This window comes from Pan paniscus, chromosome 3, assembly GCF_029289425.2.
Source record: "Pan paniscus chromosome 3, NHGRI_mPanPan1-v2.0_pri, whole genome shotgun sequence".
Classification (NCBI taxonomy): domain Eukaryota; kingdom Metazoa; phylum Chordata; class Mammalia; order Primates; family Hominidae; genus Pan; species Pan paniscus.
In genome coordinates, this window is record NC_073252.2 from 148,900,428 (window position 1) to 148,926,149 (window position 25,722).

At 43.3% G+C, this 25,722-nt stretch overlaps 1 protein-coding gene and 1 pseudogene across 1 annotated transcript in view; one reads left to right on the plus strand and one right to left on the minus strand.

Moving 5' to 3' along the window:
- LRBA (LPS responsive beige-like anchor protein) overlaps positions 1-25,722 on the minus strand; it is a 799,485-nt gene that overhangs the window by 765,701 nt on the left and 8,062 nt on the right. The gene's annotated exons all lie outside the window — the stretch shown is intronic.
- On the plus strand, positions 8,660-9,237 carry LOC100990264 (adenylate kinase 4, mitochondrial-like; annotated as a pseudogene).

Here is a 25,722-nt window from a genome sequence, read left to right on the forward strand (position 1 = left end):
GTAATCCCAGCTACTTGGAGGCTGAGGCAGAAGAATCGCTTGAACCCGGGAGGCAGAGGTTGCAATGAGCCACGACCACACCTTTGCCCTCCAGCCCGGGCAGTAAGAGCAGAAACTCCATCTAAAAAAAAAAACATATATATATATATATATGCACAAATTGTCAACTATTTATAAAAATTTTTCAACCTCTTTGCCCATGGTTAAAACAAAATAGTTGGCAAAAATTGGAGGTTCACTGCAGAAAGAAGCATAAGGAAGGTAGAAGGCGAAACTCTTCACTTCTAGGCAAGCCAGTTAAAATTCAATCACTAGGCCCGGGTGCAGTGGCTCATGCCTGTAATCCCAGCACTTTGGGAAGCAGAGGCGGGTGGATGACCTGAGATTGGGCGTTCAAGACCAGCTTGACCAATCTCTACTAAAAATTACGTGGCGCATGCCTGTAATCCCAGCTACTCAGGAGGCTGAGGCAGGAAAATCGCTTGAACCCAGGAGGCAGAAGTTGCAGTGAGCTGAGATTGGCCACTCCAGCCTGGGCAACAAGAGCACAACTCCATCTCAAAAAATAAATAAAATGCAATCATTGTGGATTATTATTTAGGTGTACGACATAGAATCTTGGAATGATTCCAGATGAACTATCTGCCTCAAATCTTAAGCTCCTTTATAGCATAATACTTTACACATTATAGGTATACATATTATTTGGATTGAGTCAAAACTCTAAAGTTACTTGCTTTAATTTTTCTCACCTGAAAGGCCTTGTCTGCGCCTACACAGCTATTAGCAGTGACGGGGAGGAAAATCCTGGTATGAATGGGTATCTTGGCTGGGCACAGTGGCTCATGCCTGTAATCCAAGCACTTTGGGAGGCCAAGAGGGGAGGATTGCTTGAGACCAGCCTGGCCATCATGGCAAGACCTCCTGTCTACAAAAAGTTTTAAAAATTAGCCAGGCATGGTGGAACACATCTGTAGTCCCAGCTACTGGGGAGGCTGATGTGGGAGGATCACTTGAGCCGAGGAGTTCGAGGCTGCAGTGAGCTGTCATGTTGCCACTGCACTGCAGCGTGGGTGACCAATCAAGACCCCATATCAAAAACAAGTAGGGGGAAGCCAGACGTGGTGGTGGCTCATGCCTGTAATCCCAGCATTCTGGGAGACCAAGGTGGGCAGATTGCTTGAGCTCAGGAGTTTGAGACCAGCTTGGGCAACATGGTGAAAACCCGTCTCTACAAAAAATACAAAAATTAGCCAGGTATGGTGGTGCATGCCTGTGGTCCCAGCTATTTGGAGGTCTGAGGCGGAAGGATTGCTTGAGTCCGGGAGGTGGAGGCTGCAGTGCATCAAGATCACATGACTGCACTCCAGCCTGGCTAACAGAGCAAGACCTTGTCTCAAAGAAAAGGAGTGGGTGGCAAGGTATCTTAATATGGAAAGCAGTTTTACCATATGTTTATATCTTCAGCACTATTAACGGAAGTTTTCTAGTCAAAAGCCTTCATATGAACTATCAGCAGATGAGTTTATAGGACTATCTTACCTGTATCCTGTATCATAACCCCCACCCCTGCAAAAAAAGGAAGGAAGAAAAAAAATTACCTCCTATAAAGCCAGGCTCAAGTTTCCCATCACCATCTAATTTGTATATCACTCTAACATTAATATCTTGACACAATTAAGGACTAAAAGTTTCCATAATGTTCCTTGTTTTCAACATACACTGAAATCTTCTCAGAAAAAAAGAAATATAGTGGATTCAGAACAGGGAGCCTTCTGCATAACTCAGAGTAACTCAAGCAAAGAGAAAGTAATTTCATACTGAAATCAAGAAGATTATTGATCTGTAAACCCTTACCTATATGCAAAGAAAAAACGTTTTGAGAACAAAGATGGGATGGAATTTTCTTTCTACTGGAAAATCACCCAATCCACCCAATTGTGACTTTTTGGCATTTTCCTAGGGTATAGATTAAATTATAACTTAGGGGAAAAGCACCACCTACATGATTTGCTGTACACCTGTTTGTGTATCCCTGGACTTGGAATTTCTTCAAATTATTAAGCATAGCTTATGATATCTTAGGCTGGAAATGCATGGCAATGGTTTTTTAGCCCTTCCTATGAGAAAGTCAAACATTGCTTTTACTATTCATTAAATCTCACTGTTAAATAAACCTCAAATGTTAGTAGCCCTTATTAATGACATTTTCATGGGGCATTTGACACTGGGAACAATTATAATTTAAAGGAAAAAGACATTACCTATTTATAGTTAGAAACTCAAAAGTTTAACATCAGAAGTTTATGTGGCTGGGCACGGTGGCTCATTCCTGTAATCCCAGCACTTTGGGAGGCCAAGGCAGGCAGATCACTTGAGGTCAGGAGTTCAAGACCAGCCTGGCCAACATGGTGAAACCCCATCTCTTCTAAAAATACCAAAAAAAAAAAAAAAAAAAAAAAAAAGCTGGGCATGGTGGTGCACTCCTGTAGTCCCAGCTACTCGGGAGGCTGAGGCAGGAGGATCGTTTGAACCTGGGAGGCAGAGGTTGCACTGAGCCACGATGGTGCCACTGCACTCCATCCTGGGTGACAGAGTGAGATTCTGTCTCAAAAAAAAAAAAAAAAACAGTTTATGTGATTATTTAAGTTCAAAATGATCCACATCAACTTACTATATCTTGGACTTTTTTGTGTGTGACGGAGTCTCACTCTGTTGCCCAGGCTGGAGTGCAGTGGCGGGCGCCATCTTGGCTCACTGCAACCTCCACCTCCCAGGTTCAAGCAATTCTCCTGCCTCAGCCTCCTGAGTAGCTGGGATTACAGGCATCTGCCACCATACCCAGCTAAATTTTGTATTTTTAATAGAGACGGGGTTTCACCATGTTGGCCAGGCTGGTCTCGAACTCCTGACCTCAAGTGATCCACCCACCTCGGCCTCCCAAAGTGCTGGGATTACAGGAGTGAGCCACCACGCCCAGCAAGACATTTTAAAAAACATTTTTTCCCTTGTGTATGTCACACAAAGGGTAGAGACTTTGAAAAGGGCAACTTCACTTTCAGCAAATGTGCTAGCCAAAACATACCTTTTAAGACATAAAATATTAATGCAGTACTTAGTGTAGTTGATAAGGTGGTAGACAGTTTGGTTGATTTGTCTTTTCTGTTTTTCCCTTCTCTATTTGGTTATTAAGTAATATGTAAATAGGTAGACCATTTGCAGTGTTCTCTTATGATAGTAAGATAGTGCCATTAGACTGCAATGAAATGTTGCACCACCACACCACCCTACCTTTGCAATTTATATAAGTGCATGTCACTAGAATGACTGTTGGCATTTATCAGCTAAGTTCCGAATGGCTTGTGCAGTTGAGGTCTCTGAGAGGTCACTCCATCCCCTTAAAGTGGTAGGTTTCCATTTCCATCATCAGGATAGAGGTAGGAGTTCACACAAGAAATGAGACACCAGGATGTTGACTTCAAGCAGATAGGAAAGGAGATTACTTTTCCCAGCCCTCATTCTCTGGGGTTTGAATGCTAAATTGCTTACCAGTACTCTAAGTAAAAAGAGAAAGATAACTTCTGCCATGTGGTAGCATGCTTGGAACATTCCCTCCTGGAATCCAATCTACTTGGAGAAGCCACATGGAGAACAACTGAGACCCATCAGTTAACAGCCCCAGCTGAATTCCCAGCCAACAACCAGCACCAACTACCTGCCATTACATGAGTAAGCCATCTTGAATATTCCAGCCTGCAGATAACAACAGCGCTAGCTGTTGGGGGTGCAGAATTGAACATGGGTCTAGTTAACCTACACAGAGTCTTGGGTTGTTTCTATATAGAAGAGACATAAAGCCAAAACATCAGGTGAAAGAGATTATCTAGTTTTATTCCTGACCATATTACTTTTTTTGGGGGGGGGGTCAGGGGGGGACCATATTCCTTTTGTTTGTTCAGAGTAAAAACTTTTAAAATGTTCCAGCCTGGTCACAGCTATGCTGAAATCCAGAGTACCCATAATTGGGCCTGCATGTTAAAGAGGGTGAGGTGATACCCCCGTATTTAGCCAGAGATTTTCAAGGGAAAGGGGAATTTTGTGGGATCACATTTGGGGTTATAAGGTCCACAAGGAATTTTCCAAGGAGGTTTTTCCCTTTGTTGCTGAGAAGACCTGGGTTTAATTTTATTAAAGGAAATATCCATTTCCTTACAGAAACTCCATATGATTTTCTTTGCTAAGAAATATGTACAAGCTTAACTCCACTAATAAAGGAATGTAAATTAAGATAGTTTGAGATAACATTGTTGCCTTTCTCATTGCAAATATTTATAGTATCCAGTGTTGCCAAAGGGGAAATGTACACTCTTATTTACTGCAAATGTACAACATCACTGAGAGGCATTAATACACTGCACTTCCACTCTTAAGGATATATCCCAGACGTAACCAGGTAGCTCAAAGGTACAGTTAAAATCATTTTCATTTTAGAATTATTTATAATTTCAAAAACTTAGAAACGATCTAAATGTCTAATACACACAAAGAGAAGTTGTACATTCTGGTTCTTCCATACAGTGAGCATTGGAGGTAGTTAATGGACATGGAAAAGTTTCATGACATATTCAATCAAGGGACTCAGCCCGGCCAACATGGTGAAACTCCATCTCTACTAAAAATACAAAAATTAGCCATGTGTAGTGGCACACGCCTGTAATCCCAGCTACTCAGGAGGCTGAGGCAGGAGAACCACTTGAACCGGGGAGGCGGATGTTGCGGTGAGCCAAGATTGTGCCACTGCACTCCAGTCTGGGCGACACAGCAAGACTGTCTCTAAATAAATAAAGGGACTCTTCTTCAAGTCATGTGCCATTGATAATGTGGTACAAAATAGGACCAAAAAATATTTAAAGCAAAAAGAAATTCACTCATTAACTTAAGTCATTCCAAAAACATTTGTTTAGCATTCTAATGTACCAGGCATTGCATTAGACATTTAGGTTAAGAAGTAAAAAATTCAGTCCCTGCCTTAAGGACTCAATTCAGTATGGTAAGCCTATGAAAACCTAAAAGAGAGACTTCCAAGAGAAGGTGATACCAGACTTGAATTTTAAAGAATAACTAGGAATAAGCCAGATGAAAAATTTGGGGAAGGTTATTCCAGGATATGAAGTCTCCAGAAGGGTTGGACATTTTAACCTTAGAAGACAACTGAATTCAACTATGACTCTTAAATAATTAGGTTGTTCTTCTAGATAGAACTATAGAGCATTAAAAGGGTTGCTTTGTTTATATGTGTTGAAAAATGCATGCTATCACCCCCACTTAGGTTACACTCTTTATTTTTTTATTTTATTTATTTACTTTTGAGACAGTCTCCCTTGGTTGCCCAGGCTGGAGTTCAGTGGCGCAATCTCAGCTCATTGCAACCTCCACCTCCCGGGTTAAAGCAAATCTCATGCCTCAGCCTCCTGAGTAGCTGGGATTACAGGTGGGCGCCACCATGCCCAGCTAATTTTTTTTGTATTTTTAGCAGAGACGGGGTTTCATTACGTTGGCCAGGCTGGTCTCAAACTCCTGACGTCAAGTGATCTGCCTGCCTCTGCCTCCCAAAGTGCTGGAATTACAGGGATGAGCCACTGGGCCCAGCCACACTCTCTTTATAGATACTCTTCCCTCCCCCCGCCCTCCCATTAGAGGCGAGAGTCTTGCTGTGCTGCTCAGGGTGGTCTCAAACTCCTGATCTCAAGCGATCCTCCCACTGCGGCTTCCCAAAGTGCTTGGAACTGTGTAAGTCGCCACACCAGCCTATAGGCACTTTTTATGTATAAAGAACCTGAGTTTGGGTGACTGTGATCCCATGACATTAAATAGTATCGTGATTACTTAAAAGCTCAGCATAATGTTTTTTACCCTTGTGTAAAGGAGAAATGGAACTGACCCTGTGCTCACACAATAGGCTGCCGAAAACAGATCATCCTGAATACTTGTTTTTTTTAATGAATGAAAATTATGTGGCTGGGCACGCTGGCTCACACCTGTAATCCCAATACTTTGGGATGCTGAGGCCAGCAGATCACGAGGTCAGGTGTTCGAGACCAGCCTGGCCAACATGGCGAAACCCCATTTCTACTAAAAATACAAAAATTAGCAGGGTGTGGTGGCGGGCTACTGTAATCCCAGCTACTCGGGAGGATGAGACAGGAGAATGGCTTGAACCCAGGAGGCGGAGGTTGCAGTGAGCCAAGATCGCACCTCTGCACTCCAGCCTGGGCGACAGAGCGAGACTGTCTCAAAAAAAAGAAAAACAAACAACAACAACAAAAATTATGTTAGCATAATTAAGTCCCCATGCCAAAATTATAATTGTTACATGAAAATGGTGAGTGATCACTCCCCAGCTGGGCCTGGGCCGCCACAGCTGAGAGACAGACACTCATGGCAAATGGGACCGCTCTTCTCATTCTGCCTTCCTTCGGGCCCCCTGGTCTCTCCTCCCCGCCCGTGGGAGGTGGTGCGTGGGAGGCAGGGGTACAGAATCTAGCCCAACATCTCTGCCCCCGCCCTCTGCCTCATGGTGTCGGTGGATGTGGGGGGCCCTCTGATCTAGTTTATTTATTTTTTAAAATTTTGGGGGCCAGGCGCGGTGGCTCACACCTGTAATCCCAGCACTTTGGGAGGCTGAGACGGGCGGATCACCTGACGTCAGGAGTTTGAGACCAGCCTGATCAATATGGAGAAGGCCTATCTCTACTAAAAATACAAAACTAGCCAGGTGTGGTGGCGCATGCCTGTAATCCCAGGACGGAGGCTGAGGCAGGAGAATCGCTTGAACGCAGGAGGCAGAGGTTGAGGTGAGCCAAGATCGCGCCATTGCACTCCAGCCTGGGCAACAAGAGCAAAACTCCATCTCAAAAAAAAAAAAAAGAAAAAAAAAAATTGGGCCAGACGCAGTGGCTCACACTTGTAATCCCAGCACTTTGGGAGGACAAGGTGGGTGAGTCACCTGAGGTCAGGAGTTCAAGACCAGCCTGGCCAACGGGGTGAAACCCCAGCTCTACTAAAAATACAAAAATTAGTAGGGCGTGGTGGCAGGTGCCTGTAATCCCAGCTACTAGGGAGTCTGAGGCAGGAGAATTGCTTGAACCTAGTAGGCAGAGGTTGCAGTGAGCGAAGATCTCACCACTGCACTCCAGCCTGGGTGACAGAGTGAGACTCCAGCTAAAAAAAAAAAAAAATTTTGTTTTCAAAAAACAGAAAAGGAAAAAAAATGGTGAGTCTGGGAACAGCAAGTAGGTTGTTAATGGGACTTGACTAGAGATGAAGCTAGAGGCCAGACGAGGTGGCTCATGCCTGTAATCTAAGCACTTTGAGAGGCTGAGGTGGGCAGATGGCTTGAAGCCAGGACAGCCTGGGCAACATGGCAAAACCCTGTCTTAAAAAAAAAAAAAAAAAGCCCAGCACGGGGTCACGTGTCTGTAGTCCCAGCTACTGGGTACTGGAGAGGCTGAGGTGGGAGGATGGCTTAAGCCTGGGAAGTCTAGGCTGCAGTGATCCATGAAGGTGCCACTGCACTCCAGCCTGTGTGACACAATGAGACCCTTTCTAAAAAAAAAAAAAAAAAAGAGAAGAGACTAGAGAGGTGGGATGGACCACTGTAAACCTGGCTTTGGACTTCCAGACTGGACTCTACCCTGAAGGCAACCTGCTGCCTTTAGAGGATTTCAATCAATAACGTAACAGGATTTCACTAGCCTCTTAAGAAAATCCCAGACAGTCGGGGTGGTTCATGCCTGTAATCCCAGCACTTTGGGGGGCCAAGTCGGGCAGATCATCTGAGGTCGGGAGTTCAAGACCGGCCTGACCAATATGGAGAAACCCTGTCTCTACTAAAAATACAAAAAATCAGCCGGGTGTGGTGGCGCATGCCTTTAATCCCGGCTACTCAGGAGGCTGAGGCAGGAGAATCGCTTGAACCTGGGAGGTGGAGGTTGTGGTGAGCCGAGATCGCGCCATTGCACTCTAGCCTGGGCAACAAGAGCGAAACTCCGTCTCAAAAAAAGAAAATTACTAGCAGCTACCCAACCCTCACTATATATATTTGGGTAGAATCATCCATTATATAGAACTGATGGAGTGCAGTGTTTACATTATTCTATAATTTGGATTTTAAAGATGAAAAATTGTGTGGGATGAGATGATTAACATATTTTCATTCCAGAAAGGGGCTTAGTTTTAGGCCTTTTCCTAAGAATGCTGAGAAACCAAAGATTAAGAAAAATGTCATCTCCCCATAGATATCACACTATCTTTAGTGAGGAGCTGTGTATAAGTATTACTTAACTGTTAAGCAAATAAACGTATTTGGAAGATTCATGTTGCTGTGTGTGGCACACAGTCCTAGGAAACTGGTGTGACACAGTCCTAGAAAAGCATATGGTCACCTTTGTCATACATGCAGCCAGGCTCAAATATAGAAAATGACAATTTGAAGCTGTAATTCCCCAATTCAGTGGGTCTTAATCTTCAGTCATTAGATTCACCTGGAACCTTAAGCCTCACTTGATACAGTTTATAAATGCTAATACCCGATAGGTGCAGCACCAACATAATGCACATGGAAGTCTTGGAATCATTTACCAAGAAGATCCTGAGCACAGAAGTTGGTGAGATGGCAAAGCAGTATATAGAGAAAAGTCTTTTGGTTCCAGACCATGTGATCACACACCTAATGATGTCTGAGTTGGAGAATAGGTGTGGCCAGCACTGGCTCCTCGATGGTTTTCCTAGGACATTAGGACAAGCCGAAGCCCTGGACAAAATCTGTGAAGTGGATCTAGTGATCAGTTTGAACATTCCATTTGAAACACTTAAAGATCGTCTCAGCCGCCGTTGGATTCACCCTCCTAGCAGAAGGGTATATAACCTGGACTTCAATCCACCTCATGTTCATGGTATTGATGTACTGGTGAACCATTAGTCCAGCAGGAGGATGATAAACCTGAAGCAATTGCTGCCAGGCTAAGACAGTACAAAGACATGACAAAGCCAGTCATTGAATTATACAAAAGCCAAGGAGTGCTCCACCAATTTTCTGGGATGGAGACGAACAAAATCTGACCCTACATTTACACATTTTTCTCGAACAAGATCACACCTATTCAGTCCAAAGAAGCATATCGACCCTGCCCAGTGGGAGAACCAGGAAGAGGTGGTCATTCATTCAATTGTGTGTAGTATTGGTGATGTGTCCAAATTAGAAGCTAGCTGAGGTAGCTTGCAGCATCTTTTCTAGCTGAAATGGTGAACTGATAGGAAAACAAATGAGTAGAAAGAGTTCACGAAGAGGCCCTCCTCTGCCTTTCAAAAGGAAGGTCACCTACACATTTAAGGTGTCTCTGCACATGTCTCAAGCCCTTCACAAGAAAGCAAGTACAGCCGGGCACGGTGGCTCACGCCTGTAATCCCAGCACTTTGGGAGGCTGAAGCAGGAGGATCACGACGTCAGAAGACCGAGACTATCCTGGCTAACATGGTGAAACTCCGTCTCTACTAAAAATACAAAAAAATTAGCTGGGCATGGTGGCAGCCACCTGTAGTCCCAGCTACTCGGGAGGCGGAGGCAGGAGAATGGCGTGAACCCAGGAGGCGGAGCTTGCAGTGAGCCGAGATTGCACCACTGCACTCCAGCCTGGGCAACAGAGTGAGACTCCGTCTCTCAAAAAAAAAAAAAAAAAAAGAAAGCAAGTACAGTGTGGGAATCCTCAAAAAGCATGGGAAGTATAAGTATTTAGCTACATAAATGTTGTAAGATCATATCTTATGTATAGAAGTAATAAGACCGTTTGGAATTACTGGACAAATTGAATAGTTAAGGTTTCTATTCAGGACAATAAAATGTATTTTGAAAGTGCTGCTAACTATTGATACTGACAGTGTTTCACTACTATGAGTGACCCAAACATAAATAAGTGTTAAAGGGAATGGAGCCTGTGGGGTTGAGCAGAATGTTATACTAGCTGTGCCTGGGCTGAGTATAACAGCTTTATGATTATGGGATAACAAAATCTTTATTTTTTTTTTTTCTGTTCCAAAGATTCATCCTATGGGGTGGCCATAAAGTATAGAATTAGATACTAATATTTTGTAATTCATTATAACATCAATAAACCATTTGTTAAAAGAAAATAAATAAATAAATAAATAAATGTTAATACCCAAGCCAATCACATCAGAATCTCAAGTGGGACCCAGACAGATATCAGAGATATCAGTGTTTTTTTTTTATAGCTTTCTAGGTAATTCTTTTTTTTTTTTTTTTTTTTTTTTGAGATGGAGTCTTGCTCAGCCGCCCAGGCTGGAGTGCAGTAGTGTGATCTCGGCTCACTGCAACCACCGTCTCCCAGATTCAAGCGATTCTCCTATCTCAGCCTCTGAGTAGCTGGGATTACAGGCACCCACCATCATGCCTGGCTAATTCTTGTATTTTAATAGAGACAGGGTTGACCATCTCAGCCTCTGAGTAGCTGAGATTACAGGCACCCACCATCATGCCCGGCTAATTCTTGTATTTTAATAGAGACAGCGTGACCATGTTGGCCACGCTGGTCTTGAACTCCTGACCTCAGGTGATCCGCCTGCCTCAGCTGCCCAAAGTGCTAAGATTACAGGCGTGAGCCACTGCACCCAGCCATAGTTTATTTCTAAATCAAATGTGGTTAGTAAGCTGGGCACGGAGGCTCACGTTTGTAATCCCAGCATTTTGGGAGGCCAATATAGATGGATCACTTGAGGTCACGAGTTCAAGACCAGCCTGGCCAACATGGTGAAACCCTGTCTCTACTACAAATCCAAAAATTAGCTGGGGCTGGGGGCAGTGGCTCACGCCTGTAATCCCAACACTTTGGCAGGCAGAGGTGGACGGATCTACCTGAGGTCAGGAATTCGAGACCAGCCTGGCCAATGTGGTAAAACCTCATCTCTACTAAAAATACAAAAATTAGCTAGGTGTGGTGGCACACACGTATAATCCTAGCTACTCGGCAGGCTGAGGCAGGAGAATCACTTGAACCCAGGAGGCGGACGTTGCAGTGAGCCGAGATCGGGTTGCTGCACTTCAGTCTGAGCGACAGAGTGAGATTCCGTCTCAAAAAAATAAATAAAATAAAATAAAATAAAATAATCCAGGCATGGTGGCGCACCCCGGTAATCCCAGCTACTCATGAGGCTGAGACACAAGAATCACTAGAAGCCAGGAGGCGGAGGCCGCAGTGAGCTGAGATCTCGCCACTGCACTACAGCCTGGGTGACACAGCAAGACTCTGCCGCAAAAAAAAATGAAGAAAAAAGATGTGGTTAGTAAACAAGAAATTATCATTTAGGAAAATGTACTCTAATTTCCAGAATCTAAATGAGATTAATGGAAGTTCCGTGATCAGCAACTACAGAAAAAACTATATTATGTTGTACAGTAAAATTAGAAGGTCTTTATTCCTCTGCTAAATTAAACCTTTTAAAATAGGTTGTTAGAACATTTTACTTAGTGTTTAAGCTTTAAAAAATATATATTTCGCTTATGTCATTTTAACTAGTTGAGAAAAATCTAATACAGAAAGTAACACATAGCAGTACTAATCTAGTTTTAGTTCCATGAGTCATAATCGTAGAAGCTTGGAAGACAAAAAGAGAGAGAGAAAAAATCTATTGAATTGAGGCCCTGGAAAAATGAGGTAAGACTAACTTAAATGGAAACAAGTTTGGTAAGCCACCTCCAGACTATAGTACACATTTATTACATTCAGCCTTTGTATTGTGTTCTTTACAGATGGGTGAGAATTAAGAAAAGAATATAGGCTGGGTGCGGTGGCTCACGCCTGTAATCCCAGCACTTTGGGAGGCTGAGGAAGGCAGATCACCTGAGGTCAGGAGTTCGAGACTGGCCTGACCAATATGATGAAACGCCGTCTGCACTAAAATTACAAAAATTAGCCGGGCATGGTGGCATGTGCCTGCAATCCCAGCTACTCAGGAGGCAGAGACAAGAGAATTGCTTGAATCTGGGAGGCGGAGGTTGCAGTGAGCCGAGATCGCGCCATTGCACTCCAGCCTGGGCAACAAGAGCTAAACTCCATCTCCAAAAAAAAAAAAAAGAATGTAATTTTCCTCTTTTTCTAATTCACCCTCAGCCATTATTAACCAATTAACCAAGGTGGTGGCATACAAGGTGAACAGAACAATTGAGCAAATTAATATTACTGTTCTTTTCCTTTTTGTTTTTTTTTATGTTCCCAAACATTTGACTATTAAATATTTGGAAACCAAAGTGAATTCACTGTTTTTTTGGTACTACTAATTTAATTTGGAATTGTGATAATTCAGCAAGCTAGGTAAATATTAACCTTGCAATAGGAAGAATGAAAGAAGACCACAGCCATATCCCCTAAGGTTTCAATTCCAAATGCAGAGATGAGTGCAACTGGCTGGCTGTGTGTGAAGAACAGATGGTGACCAGGCAAGAATAAAAGCAAAGAGACCATTTAGGACAACACTTAAATAGTCTAAGCAAGGTGGAGGCTGAAAAGAAAAAGAAAAGGATTCAAGATATATTTTGCCGGGCGCTGGGGCTCACACCTGTAATCTCAGCAATTTGGGAGGCAGAGGTGGGCAGATCACTTGAATTCACGAGTTCAAGACCAGCCTGGGCAACATGGAGAAACCCCTGTCTCTACAAAAAAAATACAAAAATTAGCCAGCTGTGATGGCGCCAGCCGGTAGTCCCAGCTACTCAGGAGGCTGAGGTGGGAGAATCACTTGAACCCAGGAGGTCGAGGCTGCAGTCAGCCAAGATGGTGCCACTGCACTCAAGGCTGGGCAACAGAGCGAGACCCTGTCTCAAAAAAAAAAAAAAAAAAAAAAGATATATTTTGAAAACCCCATCTCTACCAAAAAAAAAAGAAGAAAGAAAAAAAGAAAGAAAGAAAAGTAAAGAGCACCAACGGGATTTGTTACTGTTTTGGACATGAGGGAGTGAGGAAGAGTGAAAAGGGAGAAACAAAAGATGGCTTCTAGGTTTTTGACTTGAGCAAGTGGGGAGAATACACCCGTGACTGAGGTGTTCCTGACGGGAGTTGAGCTAGAAGAGGACTAGCAGTGAAATCAATGAGTAGCTTCACTTGCTTGCCATTGGCCAGGCTCTGGGAGGCATTTTAATTTTCTTTTTCTCTGTGTTAGATGGTAGAGGAGACTCAAGACCAAGCCTGGGGCTCTTTGAAAGGTAAATAGGGGTGCTTAGAGCAGAAGGAACTAGGAGACTGAGAAAGGAGAGGCCAATGTGGTAAACAGAAAATAGGAATGTGGAGTTAGGGAAGCCAGGGGAGGAAAGTGACTCAAGAAGGAGGAAAATGATCAGGATGTGATTGTGCTTACTCATGCCCCTGGTTAGTATGATAATTGCTAATGGAAAGTTATGAGACATATCTGTACTGGTGACTGCACCTGGGAAAGAGCATGTATTTGTGCTACAGCGACATTCACATGCTGTTTTCCCCTCCACCTTTCCCCACAAAATGTTCGTTATATGTCAGGAAATTGATGACGGTACATTTATTTCCCTTAACTATATTTCTTACCTCTGCTTTAAATAGCATTGAGAGATCTTACATAATTGCAAAAGTAATGCGTGTTAATTGAAGGAAGTTTGGGAAATGTAGAAAAGCTCAAAAATGAAAGAAAAAAACACACCCAAGGGGCCGGGCGCGGTGGTTCACACCTGTAATCCCAGCATGTTGGGAGGCAGAGGTAGGCAGATCACGAGGTCAGGAGTTTGAGACCAGCCTGGCCAACATGGTAAAACCCCATCTCTAAACAAAAGAAAAAAAAAATTAGCTGGGCACAGTGGTGCGCACCCGTAGTCTCAGCTACTCAGGAGGCTGAGGCAGGAGAATCGCTTAAACCTGGAAAGTGGAGGTTGCAGTGAGCTGAGATGGCGCCACTGCACTCCAGCCTGGGCGACAGAGTGAGACTCCGTCTCAAAAAAAAAAAAAAAAAAAAAAAACCACCCATAATTGCAACACTCATTTGCTGTATGTTTGTCTTCCCACTAAATGGATGTGGATTACAGAATTGAGATTATGCCAAACATACTGTGCCCTGCTTTTTTTCACGTAAAAATATATCATTAACATTTTCCATGTCACTTGTGGAATTTTGGGGTTTTTTTGGTTCTTTGTTTTGTTTTGTTTTGTTTTTTGAGATGGAGTCTTGCTCTGTCGCTCAGGCTGGAGTGCAGTGGTGCAATCTTGGCTCACTGCAACCTTTGCCTCCCAGGTTCAAGTGATTCTCCTGCCTCAGCCTCCTGAGTAGCTGGGACTACAAGCACCCATCACCACACCCAGCTAAATTTTTGAATTTTTAGTAGAGACGAGGTTTCGCCATGTTGGCCAGGCTGGTCTCGAACCCTTGACCTCAAGTGACCCACCTGCCTTGGACTCCCAAAGTGCTAAGATTATAGGCGTGAGACACTGCGTGGCCACTTGTGTTTAAATATTAATTGTGTATAATATAATAACTGAATATTAATATATGACTAAACCATAATAAATCAATTTAAGCAATCTTCTGTTATTTAAATTCAAGTTTTTTCCTGATGTTTTGCTATTATAAACATCATAAAATTATGTACTAGTTACCAGCATAGCCTTTAGCACCTAACACATCTGGTGCTACTACCATGACCTACTGGCTGTGTATTTATGAGAAATTATTGAACAAATTATTGAAGTTTCAGTTTCCTCACCTATAAAACAACTATACTAAGAGTGCCAGGCATGGTGGCTCACACTTATAATTCCAGCACTTTGAGAGGTTGAGGTGGGCAGATCACTTGAGTTCAAGAGTTCAAGACCAGCTAGGGCAACATAGGGAGACCCCGTCTTTAAAATAAATACAAAAATTAGCCACTCATGGTGATGCACACCTGTAGTCCCAGCTGCTTGGGAGGGTGAGGTGGGAAGATCACTTGAGCCCAGGAGGCTGAGGCTGTAGTGAGTTGAGATGGCACCACTGCACTCCAGCCTGGATGACAGAGCAAGACCCTGTCCCCGCACCCCCCAAAAAAGGAAAAAAAGTCTATACTAAGAATACCCATGGTGAGGATTACAGGTAAAGCACTTACCATGATACTCCAAAAGCAATTATTGCTTAATTATTAGAATAATTAAGGCATGACCGTATTTTACTCTTTTTTTTTTTTTTTTTTGAGACGGAGTTTCACTCTCGTCACCCAGGCTGGAGTGCAATGGCACGATCTCTGCTCACTGCAACCTCCGCCTCTCGGGTTCAAGCGATTCTCCTGCCTCAGCCTCAGCCTCCCAAGTAGCTGTGATTACAGGTGACTGCTACCATGCCCGACTAATTTTTTGTATGTTTAGTGGAGACGGGGTTTTGCCATGTTGGCCAGGCTGGTCTTGAACTCTTGAACTCAAGTAATCTGCCTGCCTAAGCCTCCCAAAGTGCTGGGATTATAGGCATGAGCCACCATGCCCGGCTGTATTTTACATTTTTTGAAAAAAATTATAAAAGTTTTTCTAGACTGGGCGCGGTGGCTTACACCTATAATCCCAGCACTTTGAAAGGCCAAGGCAGGTGGATCACTTGAGGTCAGGAGTTCGAGACCAGCCTGGCCAACATGGTGAAACCCCATCTCTACTAAAAATACAAAAATTAGCCAGCGTCGTGGCGCATGCCTGTAGTCCCAGCTACTCGAGAGGCTGAGGCAGGAGAATCGCTTGAACCCGGGAGGCGGAGTTTGCAGTGAGCTAAAATCGTGCCACTGCACTCCAGCCTGGGCAGCAGAGCGAGACTCTATCTAAAAAAAAAAAAAAAAATCCAATCAATTTATCTGTTAAGTGTTCTATTTGCCAGCTAATCTGGTTAGCCTTTGGAATGTCCACATAATCTTTGATTCAGTCGCAAATTCCATTAATTTCTTGGATCAAAAGAGGGAACTCTTGACAACGGTTTCTTCTCTGCTCACTCAGACCATTAGTTTCTATGAATCAAAAATATTGGTTTTATTTCAGAATCAGATCTCTGATGCAACTCTTTCAAATCACATAATAAGTACTAATCTTTCAAAATATATCAAAAAAGAATCTAGAACTAAACATTACAAACTGGTACAAACTCCAGCTCTGCCTGCTCAGTTACCACTGTTGCCTACTTCCTCTCTGCCACTTTTTTTGTAGGTAATGAAAAGAGAGAAGGATAAGCAAAGTTCATACCACATCTAGCGAGAAGAATAGTTACTGAACTCCATTCTGCAGAATGCACCACCCCAACACCCTAGACCCTCCTTTAGCACTCCCACAACTGCTCATAGACTACAAACTGCACTCCATTTCCAATCTTATAAAATCCTTTTGCTCTAGTATCAACAAATAATTATTCTGACTTCCTTTGTAGAGAACTGAGTTCTTACTTATGTCTTGCTCACTTTTTTTTAATCACTGAAAATTCTTCAGGATTCCTACATGTGAGCTATTGGAATCAGAAGTTTTGGTCAGTAGATTTTTTAGACAAAAACAGAAGCCAGAAATCTTTCCCGCCCCACTCCACCCTATAAAAAGACTGTGGATTGCAGGCTGTCTACTGTGGTCCCTTTGTGCTTGGTTCAGTGTGCCATGGAAACTAGAGACAGTACAGGTACTTTGTTTACACAGCCTTCATTTCTATTTACAAAATCTCTTTGTGGAGTTTGCAAAGCTTTTTTTTTTTTTTCCCACTGCTGCACCTGTCGATCCAGCTCTAACCATCAGCCAATGAACAGTAAGATATCAAGCCAGTTTCTGATGGGGGAAGTGGGAGGCGTACCCATCAGACTGGTTCAACTGCCTGAAGATGACAAATTACCCCAGTTTAAATTAAAAAAAGAAAGAAAGAGAGAAAGGAAAAGAAAGAAAAGAGAAAGATGGCCAGGCACAGTGGCTCATGCCTGTAATCCCAGCACTTTGGGAGGCCAAGGCGGGCGGATCACCGGAGGTCGGGAGTTTGAGACCAGCCTGACCGACATGGAGAAACCCCGTCTCTACTAAAAATACAAAATTAGCCAGGCATGGTGGCGCATGCCTGTAATCCCAGCTACTCGGGAGGCTGAGACAGGAGAATTGCTTGAACTTGGGAGGTGGAGGTTGCAGTGAGCCAAGATCACACCACTGCACTCCAGCCTGGCAACAGAGCAAGACTCTGCCTCAAAAAAAAAAAAAAAAAAAAAAATGTACCGCATCCAGGGGCCTGTGAGTCCATTCAGTTTAAGTGCTATAATTTAGGTTCCCTATTTAGTAGAAACCAAAAGGAGTATACTTAAATAAACCTTCACCGCTAGTTTCCGAAAGAATTCATTTCAAATAATAAGAGAAAGGGAAGTTGAATTCTATTTTACAGCCATTTCCTATATTCTTTACTTAATTCCTCTGAATCTCACTTTTTTCACCTGTGAAACACAGCTAATAATACCTACCAAAGAGGATTGTTCTGAGGATCAATTAACGATGACCATTAAATTTGGCAATCCTTTTTTTTTGTTTTGTTTTTTGAGACAGTCTCGCTCTGTCACCCAGACTGGAGTGCAGTGGCGCGATCTTGGCTTACTGCAACCTCTGCCTCCCAGGTTCAAGCAATTCTCTGCCTCAGCCTCCTGAGTAGCTGGGATTACAGGCCCCAGCCACCATGCCTGGTTAATTTTTGTATTTTTACTAGAGATGAGGTTTCACCATCTTAACCAGGCTGGTCTTGAACTCCTGACCTCGTGATCCACCTGGCTCGGCCTCCCAAAGTGCTGGGATTACAGGCATGAGCCACCGCGCCTGGCCTTATTTTTATTTCTTTTAAGACAGAGTTTCCCTCTTGTTTCCCAGGCTGGAGTGCAGTGGCACAATCTCAGCTCAGTGCAACCTCCGCCTCCCGGGTTCAAGTGATTCTCCTGCCTCAGCCTCCCGAGTAGCTGGGATTGCAGGAGGCTGCTACCACACCTGGCTAATTCTTGTATTTTTAATAGAGACGAGGTTTTACCATGTTGGCCAGGCTGGTCTCGAACTCCTGACCTCAGGTGACCCACCCACCTCGACCTCCCAAAGTGCTGGGATTACAGGCGTGAGCCACCACGCCCGGCCCAGATTTAGCAATCCTTTAAAAAGGCACTTTTAATGTTCATAATATAATGAACAAATAATGCAGGAAGACATTTTTTCTTTAAGAATCACACAAACTTTATTACTTAGTTTTTTCTTAACCAATGGGGCATTGGCAATACATCCTTCATACTAAGAAAGACACGAACAATTCGGCTGGACACAGTGGCTCACGCCTGTAATCCCAGCACTTTGGAAGCCAAGGTGGGTGGATTACTTGAGGCCAGGGAGGTGGAGGTTGCAGTGAGCTGAGATTGCGCCATTGCACTCCAGCCTGGGTGACAAGAGTGAAACAACGTCTCAAAAAACAAAAACAAAAAACAGAAAGACATGAACAATTCTAATCTTCAAGTCACTTTTAATTGCTCCTTCCTCTTCACAGCCACAGAATGCTACTTATGCTTCTTATCCACCCTCACTTTATTCTTCTTTGAGTTTTAACTGCTTATTTACCAATCTCTTTCCTCCACAAGACTGAACATTCCAGGAGTCTTTTTTCCCCTTACAACATCTGGATGTTGTGTACTTTGCAGAAACATCCAGTGTTTCCATAAAAGTTTGTGTTGAAATGAAAGAAGATAAAGCCAAATATAAGACCTATTTTGGAACCTCACTATTTCCAATTGACAGCCATATCTTGATTGTAACCCCTTTTAATTCTCTGTCAATGAAAAGGGACCAGAGGAGGGAGTATAGGTGCCATCAGAAAGGGTCGTTTTTTGGTTTTGTTTTGATTTTTTTTGAAATGGAGTCTAGCTTTGGAGTGCAGTGGCGTGATCTTGGTTCACTGCAACCTCCACCTCCCGGGTTCAAACGATTCTCCTGTCTCAGTCTCCCAAGTAGCTGGGACTACAGGGATGAACCACCACACCTGGTTAATTTTTGTATTTTTAGTAGAGACAGGGTTTCACCACGTTGGCCAGGCTGGCCTTGAACTCCTGACCTTAACTGATGTGCACGCCTAGGCCTCCCAGAGTGCTGGGATTACAGGTGTGAGCCACCACACCCAGCCGATTTTTTTTTTTTTTTTTTGACAGAGTCTTGCTCTGTCACCCAGGTTGGAGTGCAGTGGCACTATCTTGGCTCATTGAAACGCTGGCCTCCTGCACTCAAGCAATTCTCCCACCTCGGCCTCCCAAGTAGCTGGGATTACAGGTGCATGCACCAAGTCCAGACAATTTTTTCATTTTTTGCAGAAATAGGGTTTTTGCCATGTTGCCCAGGCTGGTCTCGAACTCCTGGGTTCAAGCAATCCACCCACCTTGGCTTCCCAAAGTGTTGAGATTACAGGCAAGCCACCACGCCCAGCCTGGAAAGTGTTTTAAGAAAGAAGGAAAATTAAAGTGTTGAGTGCTGCAGACAGACGAAGGATGAGGTCTAATCAAAGCCCACTGGTTTTTCTGGTGATTACAAGTAACCTTCAAGAGTACTGTCCCAGTGAAATGATAAAGGAAAAGCCAGATTACCGAAGGCTTGAAAGTGAGTAGTGTTACCAGGTTCAAGAGGCCAAAGGAAAAAAAAAAAGAAAGAAAGAAAGTGAGAAGGTGTTTACAAATGCCTGGAACAGAGTGTAGATCTTAATTCTGGGATATGCAGTTCCTTCAGGGTTGAGCATGACACATCAGCGCCCTTCACAGAGTTCTATGCCCTAGCCAAGCCAGGCATATTGTCAGAGGCATTTGAACCAGAGCGACTCCATCTTGAATAGGGGCTGGGTAAATGAGGCTGAGACCTACTGGGCTGCATTTCCAGGAGGTTAAGGCATTCTAAGTCACAGGCGATAGGAGGTTGACACAAGATACATGTCACACAGACCTTGCTGATAAAATAGGAAGCTGGCCAAAACCCACCAAAATCAAGATGGCGACGAAAGTGACCTTTGGTTATCCTCGCTGCTCATTACATGCTAATTATAATGCATTAGCATGCTAAAAGATACTCCCACCAGTACCACAGTTTTAAAATTCCACGGCAATGTCAGAAAGTTACCCTATATGGTCTAAAAAGGGGAAGAACCCTCCGTTCCAGGAATCGCCCATCTCTTTCTGGAAAACTCATGAATAACCCACCCCTTGTGTAGCATATAATCAAGAAATAACCATAAGTATTAACAGCTGAGCAGCACAAACTGCTGCTCTGCCTAGGGAGTAGCCATTCGTTTGTTTCTTCACTTTCTCAAACTTCAAACTTGCTTTCACTTTATAGACTCGCCCTGAATTCTTTCTTGCACGAGATCCAACAGTGCTGTCTTGGGGTCTATATGGGGACCCCTTTCTGGTAACAATATCACAGCTTCCTTCTTTTTTTTTTTTTTTTTTTTTTTTGAGACGGAGTCTCACTCTGTCACCCAGGCTGGAGTGCAGTGGCGCGATCTCGGCTCACTGCAAGCTCCGCCTCCCGGGTTCACACCATTCTCCTGCCTCAGCCTCCCAAGTAGCTGGGACTACAGGCGCCCGCCACCACGCCTGGCTAATTTTTTGTATTTTTAGTAGAGACGGGGTTTCACGGTGGTCTCGATCTCCTGACCTCGTGATCCGCCCGCCTCGGCCTCCCAAAGTGCTGGGATTACAGGCGTGAGCCACCACGCCCCGCCCACAGCTTCCTTCTTATGATAGCCCATCTCCAGTTTTGTTCTTGGTTTTCCCACATGATATGATAATCCAATGTCAACTACTCTGAAACTGAAGTCTTTTCCAAATTGCTCCAGTTTAACGAATTCTGTTTCATCCTGAAGCCAGGAACATATAAACTATAACTTTCTTTCTTTTTTTTTTTTTTTTTTTTTTTTTTGAGACAGAGTCTCGCTCTGTCCACCAGGCTGGAGTGCAGCGGAGCGATCTCAGCTCACTGCAGGCTGCGCCTCCCGGGTTCACGCCATTCTCCTGCCTCAGCCTCCCGAGTAGCTTGGACTACAGGCGCCTGCCACCACGCCCGGCTAATTTTTTGTATTTTTAGTAGAGACGGGGTTTCACCATGTTAGCCAGGATGGTCTCGATCTCCTGACCTCGTGATCTGCCGGTCTCGGCCTCCCAAAGTGCTGGGATTACAGGCGTGAGCCACCACGCCCGGCCCTATAAACTATAACTTTCTTGTGGCTCTTAACACGTTCAGCCTGGTATAAGGGGTAGGTAAATATATGACTTCCCTTTCTAATCTATAAGGGATAAATAAACTTCGACAAATATTAAAACTACTTTTCAAGGTAAGATACTACCCATTCAAACAGGTAGTAGTTGTGTAGATCCAGGCAAGGAATTCAGATCAGAAAAATTAAATCAGAAGACTTTAGAGTTTCAATTTAATCCAACAAACATGTATTGAATGCTTTTTATGTGCAAAACATTGTGCCATCAAGGGCTTTAAGATCTAATGCAGGAGTCAGCAGACTTTTTTTCTTTTCTTTTCTTTTTTCAAGACAGAGTCTCACTCTGTTGCCCAAGCTGGAATGCAGTGGCGCAATCATAGCTCATTGTAACCTCAAACTCCTGGGCTCAAGTGATCCTCTCACCTCAGCCTTCCAAACTGCTGAGAAACAGGCATGAACCACCACACCCACTGGAGCAAACATTTTTGATAAAAGGTAAGATAGTAAAACTACTAAATTTTAGACTTGGCAGACCATATGATCTCTGTTGCAGCAACTCTACCATTTGTAGTGGGAAGGTATCCATAACATTATCTAAACAAATGTGGGTACCTGTATTCCAATAATACTTAATTTATGAACACTGAAGTTTGATTTCATATAATTTTCACATATCATGATACACTTATACTTTTGAATTTTTGTCTCCAATGATCTAAAACTGTGAAAAAACATTTTTAGCTTGTGGACCATACAAAAAACAGGTGGCGGAGCAGGTTTGTTTCATGGGCCATAGTTTGCTGACCCCAATCCAAAAAATAGTTCACTTAGGTGTATGCCAAAGTTCTATCCTTAACACCAAAATAACCTACTGCATTACTGCCATTTTGACAAAATTTGTGATCAACATATCTGATATAAGGTAGATTTTCATTAATTTATTCAACAAATATTCACTCAGTGTCGACCTTATTGCAAGTACTGTGCCAGGCACTGATGATAGAGCTGTGAAGAAGTCAGAAGTCTGGGCACCATGGCTCACGCCTGTAATCCCAGCACTTTGGAAAGCCAAGGCGGGTGGATGGCTTGACCCCAAGAGTTTGAAACCAGCCTGGGCAACCCTGTGAAACCGCATCTCTACAAAATCAAACAAACAAAAAAATCAAAAACCAAAATAAGCCAAGTGTGGTGGTGTGCTCCTGTAGTCCCAGCTACTGGGAGGCTGAGCCCAGGAAGTTGAGGCTGCAATGAGCCATAATCATGCCACTGCACTCCAGCCTGGGCGACACAGTGACACCCTGTCTCAAAAAAATAAAAAGTAAAAATAAAGCCAGAAAAGAAAAATTATCATTTTGCAACTATCACTGTAAATTGATTCAAGAATCATCAAAAGATGCAAAAACCAAGGGTGAAAAATTGTTGGAAAATAGGAATATTCTTGTGTTTTCTAAATATTAATTTTAACTACAAAGGTATTTTCACAATGGAACAATGTGATAGACTTCATTTTAACCAAGCGATCAAACTCAGCATCACCAGCAATAGGACAAACTGACATTCCATTTCTCCTGATATGGTACAATGAGAAGTACAGTACCACTTATGTTAATTACTCTTGCCAAAAATAAATTGTAAACAATTCTACAAGTGGCCTGGATTCTTAAAAAAGTTAATGTCAGAGAAAAAAAAAATTAAGTAGATTAAAGTAAAGGAGACATTAAAAGACTTCATCAGGCCGGGCGCGGTGGCTCACGCCTGTAATCCCAGCACTTTGGGAGGCCGAGGCGGGCGGATCACGAGGTCAGGAGATCGAGACCATCCTGGCTAACACGGTGAAACCCCGTCTCTACTAAAAATACAAAAAAAATTAGCCGGGCATGGTAGCGGGCGCCTGTAGTCCCAGCTACTCGGGAGGCTGAGGCAGGAGAATGGCGTGAACCCGGGAGGCGGAGCTTGCAGTGAGCCAAGACAGCGCCACCGCAGTCCAGCCTGGGCGAAAGAGCGAGACTCCGTCTCAAAAAAATAAAAAATAAAAAATAAAAAAAAAAATAAAAGACTTCATCAAATGCAATGGGTGATCGCTGATTGGATTCTAGATTAGGAAAACACAGCCATAAAAGACAATTGGGGAAAACTGAAAATGGATTATATATTAGATTATAGCACTATAGTAATATTAAATGTCTTACAGTGATAATAGTATTTTGGTTATACAGGAATGATTACTTGTTCTTAGGAGATTCATGCTCAAGTATTTTTTTTCTTTTTTTTTAAATTGAGACAGGGTCTCACTATGTTGCCCAGGCTGGTCTCAAACTCCTGAGCCTAAGCTATCCTCCTGTCTTGGCCTCCCAAAGTGCTGGGATTACAGGCATGAGCCACCCTGCACAGCCCAGTCTTAAGTATTTAAGGGTGAAGTATGATAAATGCAAATTATTCAACTTTTAAACAGATATATAGAGAGAAGTAAAACAAACATGACAAAATATCAAAAATTGGAGTCTAGGTGAAGGGTATAAGGGTGTTCACTGTATTCTTTTAACTTTTCTGTAGGTTTGAAATTTTTCAAAATAAAAACGTGGAAAATTTTTTTAATTGAGTTAGAAAAATCCATATCCTATGGAATTTATATTCTAGTGGGAAAGCCATAGAATATACCAATAACAAATAGGTAATATAATACCATTTACAGATTGTAAATCTAAATAGGATGATAAGATAGAGGGTAGTTGTGTGGATGAGAAAGTATTTTGGATAATGTGTTTGAAAAATTTTCTCTGTAGAGGTATTCAACTGAAGGCATCAGGATGAGTCAGCCATATGAAATGAAAGTAGAAAAAGTATTCCAGGATTCCAGGTTAAGGAAACAGCAATTACAAAGGCAAACATGTCATGAAATTAAGTTGGAGAGGTAGGCAGGAACCATATTACATGAAAAAATGGGCCATGGTTATGCTTTGAATTTTAAAGTACAATGAGATGGGGCCAGACATGGTGACTCACCTGTAATCCCAGCACTATGGAAGGCTGGGGCAGGAGGATTGCCTGAGGCCAAGAGTTAAAGACCAGTCTGGGCAACATAGGTAGACCACTGTCTCTACAAAAAGTGAAAAAAGTTAGCCTGGCATAGTGGCATATGCCTATAGTCCAGCTACTCGGAGAGGCTGAGGTGGGAGGATCACTTGAGTCTAGAAGGTTGAGGCTCCAGTGAGCTGTGATCACACCACTGTACTCCAGCCTGGGCCAAAAAAAAAAAAAAAAAAAAAGCAATGAGATGGTTGCACAACTTTGTAAATTATGTACTTTAAGAAGTGAATTTTGGCTGGGCATGGTGGTTCACGCCTATAATCCCAGCACTTTGGGAGGCCGAGGTGGGTGGAGGTCAGGAGTTTGAGGCCGGCCTGACCAACATAGTCAAACCCCATCTCTACTAAAAATATAAAAATAATCCTGGCGTGGTGGTGCATGCCTGTAATCCTAGCTACTGGGGAGGCTGAGGCAGGAGAATCACTTGAACCCGAGAAGTGGAGGTTGCAGTGAGCTGAGATTGCACCACTGCACTCCAGGCTGGGTGACAGAGCGAGACTGTCTCAAAAAAAAAAGAAAGAAAAGAAAAAAAAGTGAATTTTGGCAGGACATGGTGGCTCACGCCTGTAGTCCCAGCACTTAGGGAGGCCAAGGCAGGCAGCTAACTTGAGGTCAGGAGTTTGAGACCAGCCCTGCCAACACGGTGAAACCTCCTCTCTACTAAAAATACAAATGTTAGCCAGGCGTGGTGGTGCCCACCTGTAGTCCCGGCTACTTGGGAGGCTAAGGTAGGAGAATTGCTTGAACTTAAGAAGGGGAGGTTACAGTGAGCCGAGATTGTGCCACTGCACTGTAGCCTGGGTGACAAAGCAAGACTCTGTCTCAAAAAAAAAAAAATTTTATGGCATGTGAGTTGTATTTCAATAAAAAGTTGTTAATTAAAATAAAAATAAATTCAACAAGAACACATCGAAAGTTTTAAGTAGAGAGGTTGGGCACGGTGGCTCACACCTGTAATCCCAGCACTTTGGGAGGCCGAGTTGGGTGGATCACTTGAGCTCAGGAGTTCAAGATCAGCATAGCCAACAAGGTGAAACCCCGTCTCTATTAAAAATACAAAAATTAGCTGGGTGTGATGGCACACACCTGTCATCCCAGCTATTTGGGATGCTGAGGCAGGAGAATCATTTGAACCCAGGAGGCAGAGGTTGCAGTGAGCCGATATCGCACCACTGTACTCCAGCCTGGGCGACAGAGCAAGACTCCATCTCAAAAAAAAAAAAAGTTCACTCTGGCTGACTGCGGCTTTCTTATATCATATGTCCTTACTGCTTTGTACAATCATGTATCACTTAACAACAGGGATACGTTCTGAGAAATGCATCCTTAGGTGAAGAACTATATGATGTGAACATCATACAGTGT